Below are 10,261 nucleotides of genomic sequence, written 5' to 3' on the forward strand. Positions count from 1 at the left end.
GAGAACGCACCGTTCGGTTGCACGATTGAAAAATATCTAGAAGTAGTTAAAAGTATCTAGAAGTAGTTGGAAAACACCGCGTGCTGACTCAACAGTCCACAGTTGATGTTGCCCGCTCGGCGGTGAGTTTAATGTGTCTTTTGAATGTGGGGAGCGTCGAGTGGAGGTGTGTGTGCGTCAGTGCGAACTTGTCGCTAACTGCTAAATTGAAACCTAAATTGAAGGAGAGAAAAAGGGGGATTCATTATTTAATTCGGACAATTATTATTTAATTCGGACAATTGATGCTAAAAGGCTATTTTGAGTTATTTGAGTTTTTATTTCATTCACTGGTAAAGTGAGACCTATGTGGATAATATATTTTTGTTAATTGATTTAAATTAATATATAGGTCATATTTATGTTATTATTTATTTTAACTGAAACAACAAGCTCGATGTCGAGGGGACATCAGCGACACCGGTAGTCAACGATAGATAGGAGACCAGCACTGGATAGCCACCAGGCAGCTTCCAGACATCCGCTGGAGATAACCAGATGGCGAGCCGGAACTAAGGAACAGAGTCAACTGAACTACCTCCCAAACCTGCGGTGTGGTAGGAAACACAAAGATCAAAGGGCCCCAACGATATAAACTGAGCTCATATCAAGGAAGAGAAGACCATAAAGACATTTCTTTCTATTTCTATTTTATTTTGCGCGCATTTTATTATTTTCCATGTTGAAAATTATTGTTAACAATACAGTTCTGAAACTATGTTTTGTGTGAGTGTGGTCAGTGTTGATGTTCCATCCTGGGCTCCATGAGCGTTAACCTAGAATCCTGGTAACTGGTCCAACTTAGAATTGAAACAGAAACCCAAAAATACCTGTAACCTCATAAGGCAAAGAGGGGTTACATAAGGTTTTCGACACGATCCACAGCCTTTCCCACCCGGGGGTGAAGGCCTCTGCCAAGCTGGTGGGGGCCAAGTTCGTCTGGCCGGGCCTGCGGAAGGACGTCAGGGCCTGGGCTGCTGTCTGTGTGGCGTGCCAGCGTGCGAAGGTGACTCGGCATACCAAAGCCCCCTTGGCACTCTTCAAAGTGCCGGAGAGGCGTTTCGACCACATGAATGTGGACCTGGTGGGCCCGCTTTCACCCTCCCGTGGTTACACCTACCTCCTCACCATGGTGGACCGGACCACCAGGTGGCCAGAAGTGGTTCCCCTGTCCTCCACTACAGCAGCTGAGGTGCCCCGGGCGTTCGTTATGGCTTGGGTGGCCCGTTTCGGCACACCGTCAGACCTTTCCTCAGACCGGGGGCCGCAGTTCACGTCGGAGCTTTGGACTGCGGTCGCCGGGGTCCTGGGGGTGAAGGTCCACCGTACCACAGCATATAACCCACAGAGCAACGGGCTTTGCGAGCGGTTTCATCGGGACATGAAGGCCGCGCTCAGGGCCAGCCTCACGGGCAGCGACTGGGCTGACCGCCTCCCGTGGGTTATGCTGGGCCTTAGCTCCGCCCCCAAGGGCGACGCTCACTCTAGAGCATCCACCATCCACCATTTCCTGTACACTGGTCTCCACTTCCACTTACTTCCTATTTAAGCACTGGGTGTTTGTTCCCTCTTCACTCTGTCATGGAGTTTCGTGAGTACAGTTCTCCCTTAGTTTCCTCCTCACCCATGAGAACTAGTTTGTGTGCCTTAGAATATTCTGTTGAATACTGGTAAATCGCGATTAGCATCAGCTAACTAGCTTAGCATTACTATTGACATTCACCAACATCATATCACTGCCTATGTGGACTTAACCTTCCTGTGGATTACCCCTTCTTTGGATTCCCCTAGTGTGAATAACCTTTCTGTTGGACTAACCGTTCTATTGTGGACTTCAATAAACCTCACTGTTGCACCCGACCTGCCGTCTGCGTGTGTGCCTGAAAACCCCGGCCTGATAGCATGACAGAGTCAAGCCAAGGCGCAGCAGAGCTGCAGGAGATCAGGGACGCCTTAATTCAGCTGGGCGCTATCATCAATGCCCACGCACCACAATTGAGGCGTTTGGAGCTGGATATGCAGCAACTGAACATTACTGTTCGAGAGCTGTGTGCACGACCTCCACCCGTCCCATCAACCTCAGATCCTAGCAGTAGGGCGGAGTCCAGTGCCCACGCTGCCCCTGCTCTGCCTCCCGTCGATCCCACCATCACCATACCTCTATCTGCCCCCCAACCATTCTCTGGGGAGCCTAGAGCCTGTCGGGGCTTTATGCTTCAGTGCTCCCAGATATTCCTCCACCAAGCACGTCTCTTCCCTACCGAACCAGCGAGAGTGGGCTACATCATCTCTCGATTCTCGGGATCAGCCTTGGAGTGGGCAGCCGCTGTCATGGATAGCCAGCTGCCCGAGGCAAACGACAGCCAGCTGTTCCTGCATCGCCTAGGGTTGATGTTTGACACAGGGCGCACCGAGGACCAGGCCGCACAACGAGTCCTTACCATCAACCAGGGGACCCGGTCTGTAGCCCAGTACGCCGTGGAGTTCCGCACCCTGGCGTTCCGAAGTGGCTGGGGGGACCAAGCCCTGCGCTCAGCCTTTTACCGCGGGTTACAGGAGGCCGTGAAGGATGAAATGGTCAACCGCGACTGGGGACAGTCGCTTGACGAGCTAATCCACTTAGCCATCCACCTTGATGCTCGCATTCAGGAGCGTCGCCGTGACCGCCGGGAGACCCGGGCACCCATGACGACCTTCCTGCCACGACCAGCCACCCCCGCTCTCAATCCAGCCCCGGCCCGGTCACCTGAAGAACCCATGGAACTCGGCCGCCTCCGGCTGAGTCGCGAGGAACGCAGCCGCCGGCTCCAAAGAGGCCTGTGCATGTACTGTGGCTCTTCCGGGCATCAAGCACAACACTGCCCAGACCTACAGGGAAAATACCGCGCTCGTCAAGGGACCCAGGGCCTCTGATGAGTGGTAGCGCCAAGACCCCTGGACCCGCCAACCGTCTCTCCATCGCCATACAACTCCGTCACGTAGGCAAGAACCATCCCATTGCCTCCCTCAACGCCTTGGTGGACTCTGGCGCGGCAGTCAACCTGATGGACATTACCCTAGCAAAACAGCTGGGGATTCCAACCACCCCGGTGGCCATCCCTCAGGCGGTCCAGGCATTGGATGGTCGCCCCTTGGGCTCTGGACATCTGGAGAGGGTGACAGCTCCTCTCATTATGTCTTCTCATGATGACCACCAGGAGACTATACACTTTTGGCTCACCACCACACCGCAGGACCCGGTGGTGCTGGGTTACCCCTGGCTGGCTGTCCATGAACCTCAGTTTGCGTGGGCGGTTGGCTCCCTACTCCACTGGGGCCCTGCCTGTGCCACGGCTGGTCACCTCCCAGCTCAACCACTAACACTACCCGGTGTTTCCCGCGTTACCATAGAGGAGGAATTCGCCAGGACCTCATTTCCCACCACCATGTCTCCTGTTCCGTCGGCTGGCACCCCTCCAAGCGTGAACATTTTGGCCCCGCCGGAAAAAACAGACTTGTCCACGGTCCCTACTTGTTGCCATGATCTGGAGGAGGTCTTCAGCAAGAAGAAGGCCACCACTCTCCCTCCTCATCGGCCGTACGACTGCGCCATCGACCTCCTGTCTGGAACCTCTCCCCCTAGGGGGGGTCTCTACTCCCTTTCCGTCTCGGAGAGCCAGGCAATGAAGGATTACATCATAGATGCGCTGCGCCTTGGGCTAATTCGCCCTTCTACGTCTCCGGCTGCAGCACCCTTCTTCTTCGTGGAGAAAAAGGACGGCGGACTGAGGCCGTGCATCGATTACCGGGGACTTAACAACATAACCCGGAAGATTAAGTGCCCCTTGCCCCTCATGTCGACCGCATTCAAGCGTCTTCAGGGCGCCACCGTCTTCACTAAACTCGACCTCAGGAATGCTTACCACCTGGTTCGCATGCGAGCCGGAGATGAGTGGAAGACCGCCTTCATCACACCCACAGGACACTACGAATACCTCGTAATGCCGTTTGGTCTGTCGAACAGCCCGGCAGTTTTCCAGAACCTCATCAACGACGTACTGCGCGAATTCCTGGAAGTGTCTGTGTTTGTATACGTGGATGACATACTCATCTTCTCCAAGTCCCTCCAGGAACATGTCAGCCACGTCCGAGCCGTCCTAAAGGCCCTCCTCCTGAACAAACTGTTTTGCAAGGTGGAGAAGTGCACGTTCCACTCTGCTTCCACTACCTTCCTAGGGTTTGTAGTGGGCCCCCAGGGGCTCTCGATGGACTCTGAAAAGGTCAAGGCCATCGTGGATTGGCAAATACCCACCTCCATCAAACAGGTTCAAGGGTTCCTGGGGTTTGCCAATTTCTATCGGCGTTTTATAAGCAATTATAGCGCCTTAGCGTCCCCTATCATAGCCCTGCTTCGGGGGGGTCCCCGTCGTTTGGAATGGACAGAGGCAGCTCAGAAGACCTTCGAGGACCTCAAGCAAAGGTTCTGCACGGCGCCTATCCTCACCCTTCCAGATCCAGCCCTACCCTTTGTGGTGGAGGTAGATGCTTCGGACTCTGGGGTAGGGGGAGTGCTTTCGCAGCGGGCAGCGGAGGACAGCAAGCTCCACCCTTGTGCCTTCTTCTCTCGAGCTCTCTCCCCAGCGGAGCGAAACTATGACGTGGGTAACCGGGAATTGCTAGCCATCAAACTAGCACTAGAGGAATGGCGTCACTGGCTCGAGGGTGCAGCCAACCCTTTTCTTATATTCACTGACCACAAAAACCTGGCTTACCTCGGGGAATCCAAACGCCTGAACCCCAGGCAGGCCCGCTGGGCCCTCCTCTTCAGTCGTTTCAACTTTGTGGTCACCTACCGCCCAGGGTCCAAGAACGGCAAGGCTGATGCCCTTTCACGCCTCCACACTACGGAGGCGGAGCCTGCAGTGTTGGAAACCATCATCCCCTCCTCTAAAGTCGTGGCCGCTGTACGTTGTCATCTGGAGGAGGAAATTCGACAGGCACAAGGACCCACACCGGCACCCACGGAGACTCCTAAGGGCCTCTTGTTTGTGCCTCCACCCTGCCGCACTAAGGCCTTGGAGTGGGCTCACGCTTCCCGATTGGCCGGCCATCCTGGAGTTCGACGTACCCTGGAATTACTCCGGAGACGATTCTGGTGGCCGAAACTCCGTCAAGATGTGACTGAGTATGTTGCGGCGTGCACGGTCTGCATGGGGGCGAAACCAGACAACCGCAGACCAGCAGGACTCCTACAACCCCTTCCGGTCCCACATCGCCCCTGGACACACATCACCCTTGAATTCATTAGGGGGCTGCCCCCGTCACAAGGGAACACCGCCATCCTAGTGGTTGTGGATCGGTTCTCCAAGGCCGCTCGCTTCATTGCCTTGACCAAACTCCCCACGGCCAAACAAACAGCAGACATTTTGGTGAGAGAGGTGGTGCGCTACCACGGACCACCAGAAGATCTCGTCAGTGACCGAGGTCCCCAGTTCGTGGCACGTTTCTGGAAGGCCTTTTGGGGCAACTTGGGAGCATCAGTAAGCCTGACTTCGGGCTACCACCCTCAGTCCAACGGGCAGACTGAGCGAGTTAACCAAGCCCTCGAAATTTATCTCCGGTGCTACACTGCCAAAGACCCAACCAAGTGGAGTCAGAACCTCTTGTGGGCAGAGGTGGCCCACAACCAACAGTGGAGTGCTTCCACGGCTACCTCCCCCTTTCAGATCATGTGGGGATACCCCCCGCACTTGTTCCCCTCCTCCCCAGAGATAGGGGACGTGCCTGCGGCTCGCAGCTCGGTGGCTCGCCTCCGCGCCCGCTGGCAACAGGCTCGTCGGGCCCTGCTTCAATCTCAGAGACAGATGAGGCAACAGGCGGCGACCGGGTTCGACCCTGAAGACTGGCCAGCGAGTATGGCTGTCCACTAAGAGCCTGGCCCTGAAAGGAGAAACCCGGAAGTTGGCCCCAAGGTACGTTGGACCGTTCCGGATTCTCCGGAGGATATCCAAGACGGCCTTCCATCTGGAGCTGCCACGAGCTATGCGAGTTAAACCCGTTTTCCATCGCTCTGTACTACGCCCTGCCACCTCCTCCCCTCTGTGTCCAGAGCTCCCAGCCCCACCACCCCCCAGGTTCATCGCCGGAGGTCTCACCTACACCGTGCACCGGATTATGGATGAACGCAAGATCGGGAGGTCCACGCAGTACTTGGTGGACTGGAAGGGTTATGGGCCGGAGGAGCGCAGCTGGATCCCCGCCAAGAACATCGTGGACAAATCCCTCATCCAACAGTTCCGGGCCTCTTCCCTTGGGTCGTCAGGAGTCGCCCCTCGGAGGGGGGGTCCTGTCACGTCCGTGCAGGGTCGCCAGCCCTCTAGAGGGCGACGCTCACTCTAGAGCATCCACCATCCACCATTTCCTGTACACTGGTCTCCACTTCCACTTACTTCCTATTTAAGCACTGGGTGTTTGTTCCCTCTTCACTCTGTCATGGAGTTTCGTGAGTACAGTTCTCCCTTAGTTTCCTCCTCACCCATGAGAACTAGTTTGTGTGCCTTAGCATATTCTGTTGAATACTGGTAAATCGCGATTAGCATCAGCTAACTAGCTTAGCATTACTATTGACATTCACCAACATCATATCACTGCCTATGTGGACTTAACCTTCCTGTGGATTACCCCTTCTTTGGATTCCCCTAGTGTGAATAACCTTTCTGTTGGACTAACCGTTCTATTGTGGACTTCAATAAACCTCACTGTTGCACCCGACCTGCCGTCTGCGTGTGTGCCTGAAAACCCCGGCCTGATAGTTCCGACGTCTCGCCATGGCCTCCCCCGGTCCTACGTTCCCAGGGATTTACCGTCGGTCAAGTACGTTTTCATCCGCCACGATGGCCACCGTACCCCACTGCGGCCCCCCTACGATTGGCCCTTCCGCGTCTTGGAGGGTGGGCCTAAGAACTTTGTTGTGGATATGGGGGGCAGGCCTGAGCGGGTGGCTATAGACCGGCTCAAGCCTGCTCATGTGGATGTTGGCGAACCGCTCCAGCTGGCTCAGCCCCCGCGGCGGGGGCGCCCTGACCCTGCGGCGGCCTCGACACCTGCTCCTGCCTCTTGCCCTTCTCCTGTTAAGCGCAGCCGTTCTGGCCGCCTGGTCCGCCCCCCTAGGCGTTGATTTTTCCAGGGACTGTGCTAGTATATTCTGTTTAACGGTAGTGGGTGTCCGATGTTCTCTGTGGGTTACCTGTTCGGTCTGGACCTGTTGGTTTGGGTGAATTCTGGGGGGGCCTGTGTGGTGACCCACAACTGCTGTGTAAGACATTCACCAAGGGACTGTACCTTTAAGGTAAACAGTTCCGGTTTACGGCAGTTCCGGTTTACTACTGTTGTGTTTTACGACAGTTCCGATTCTCGGCAGTTTCGTTTGAACTCGGGTTCGAGTAACACTGGTTTGTTTTGAAGTGGAGAGTAAAGCTGACTCGACCCATCTCCGTCTCTTGTCTCATCATTTACATTACTCCACAGTATCCTATTTTCCTATTTCATGCAGCATCTGTATTTTTATGTAGGCTACAGCATCTGTATTTTAAATTGAGCTTATATCTTCTTTTTACATTTTACCTTTTGCTGAGGTGGTCGCTGTATTAGCCTACTGTATAGGCTGTCTGTATTTGTGTAAGAGTTATTTGTATTGTGTAACCTGCTGGATTATGAAAGTTAGTTTGGGGTAAATAAAGTGTCTGTCTGTCTGGGGGAAAATGTCGTGAAAAATGTACGCACGGTGCGTTCAGGATTAGGAGTGATATAGCATATGTCGGCCTAGGACTAATCAATCGTGTTTTAATATTTGAAGCATTCATATTAGTCTATTCTTTTCGTAGGCTACTCTGCTGTTGGCCTTGATGGGGAGATATTTTTTTGCTGCCATGCACAAATAGTTGAATCCAACAACATTCCTGCGTCTCCCCCTCCCACGGAGCCAATTTAAGCACCGTGTCAGTAGACTGTTACAAGCCTCTGAACGTTGTTAGAGCAGTGCACGCGCGTTCATGTTAAGAGGAGTTTTGGGAAAAACTGACATTTTTTACGAAGGTTCGAAAGAATGATTGGCTGATGGGCCTCTTAAGCCTATCTGTTAGGCTACTTGGCTCCCCAGTTCATCAGTGTCTCTCTCTATGGCTCCCTCTCACTCCTTTTCACTGTGTATTTATATCGATTGAACAAGAGAGGATGTAACGATAACGCCACGAAAATAAAGGCTCCGTGGCTATAATAATTTAAATATAATTAACTTATAAAGTGTGTAACAAGACACCGAGATGATCTGGCTGGCTGACTAAAAATGCACTGAATTTGGAACTTATAACACAGGAGGCCTGGCTTGCGGACTAAAAAGCATTGCGATCATAAAAGCGTGACCATCTGACAAAAGCACAAATCTGACAATAAATGGATTCGACAACCTCTTGTCTACAGAGCAAGCGTCTATCGGTTGGGCCACGCCGTATTTTACGCCGTTGTGATTTGCACAAACTCTGCGTATTTTACGCGCAGTTTGATGTTCAAAACAGCGCTTTTTACGCGCACTCTTGAAAGGCTTAATTGCGGCGTAAAAAGCGGCGTTTTTTTTTGCATGGCGGTGTAAAATACGCTGTTTTTCTACATTTTACGGCGTTTTTTACGGCGTAATGAAGGTGATACGCGACTAAATGATGGCGTTTTCTGGTGGGGATGGCTTGCCATATATTGCCGCCCCTATCACCAATAGGAAACGGCGCGGTGCAGCACCGTTGTGATCCAAATAATGGGTTGTCACCGCATAGTAAACACTGAATCATCATAATAACTTTCTTCATTGTCATCATCGTCATCATAATCCTCATCATCATCGCAATCCTTATTATAGATGGCTTTTGGATTTGACTGTAGAAACTTTGGTTGTGTTTAATGCAGTGCTTCACGCAGCGTGAACGTAGCAACAAAGTGTTAATAACAATGGATCCCGAGTTTCTATATTAGGCATTATGATGGCGGTCCTCTGCGTAGTGCACTGAAGTCTAGATCCGCGGTTGAGCTGTAATGTCATCCCGATTTTTAGTTGCGTGTTCCGCGTCCGACATTTTAGCGAGCCTATTGGCTCGCTAAAATGTCCAACCACATGAAATGTCCCCAGTTGTCAGCGAACATAGCCAACATGGTCTTATTATAGCCCGATCATTAACTAAAAGCCACATGGAAAGAATAAAGCATCCAGCATATGATTTCAACAATGTGTGAGGGCATATGCAGCAGGGATGATCGCACAGTGGAATGCTTATGGAAAACCAGCGGACGAGCGCCTGGCGGAGATTTCAGAAGCAGGGAGATTATAGAAAAATATAATTTGTCAGTTTGCCGTTTGTCTAGTCAATATGTTAACCATACTTATTCATTTATTTATTTCAACTGCGACCCGCAATTCCTCCAAGTATTACTTTTTCCAAGCCATCCACTCAACCCGTGGATTATCCACGAGGTCCGCGGATATGACCGCCAACCGGGCATCTCTTCTAGTCTTTACTTTACTAGTTCGTTCTTTACTAGTTAGTAAACACGGCCCGTGTTCTCCAGCAGTTCGCGGGATTCCCTCCATGTCAACAATGGAGACGAAAAAAGTGTAGATCGCAAGCATCTCACATTACAAGACCTCGTCTCGTCACCAACTTTTCAAAATCGTGTACCACTCGCAAATTTGTCTGCGACTAACTAATCGGGGCAAAATCGGGCTGAAATCGTGTAGTCTGAACCAGCCATAAGCAAGCAGCAGCAGCGCCATTGTGCGAATTCCCTACTAAACCAAACGAGACTCGTAATGATAGGTAAAACAATGCTTTATTAAAGCATGCAATTGTGATGCAGAAAAAACTGTTTTGATTGTTTGTTTGTTTTGTCTTGTTTTTTTTTATTTATTATATTTACTTATTTATTTATTTTTTTCCACAATGTCTTGTTTTTTAAACGATTTATGATGACTATATGCTCTGTAAGGTGACCTTGGGTGTCTTGAAAGGCGCCTCTAAATTAAATGTATTATTATTATTAAAAAAAGAAAAAGAAAACATAAAGTGCTTGCATGATATTGAAGCCTACAGCGATCGTTAGTTAACTTGTATGGCGGTGCTCATTTGTTTACCCATGGGCCATGGGGCAACCCGATTGCTACCTGCTGCAGTACTCTGATTGGCTGAATTGTTGAGAACGT

This window comes from Gadus morhua, chromosome 2 (assembly GCF_902167405.1).
Source record: "Gadus morhua chromosome 2, gadMor3.0, whole genome shotgun sequence".
NCBI lineage: Eukaryota > Metazoa > Chordata > Actinopteri > Gadiformes > Gadidae > Gadus > Gadus morhua.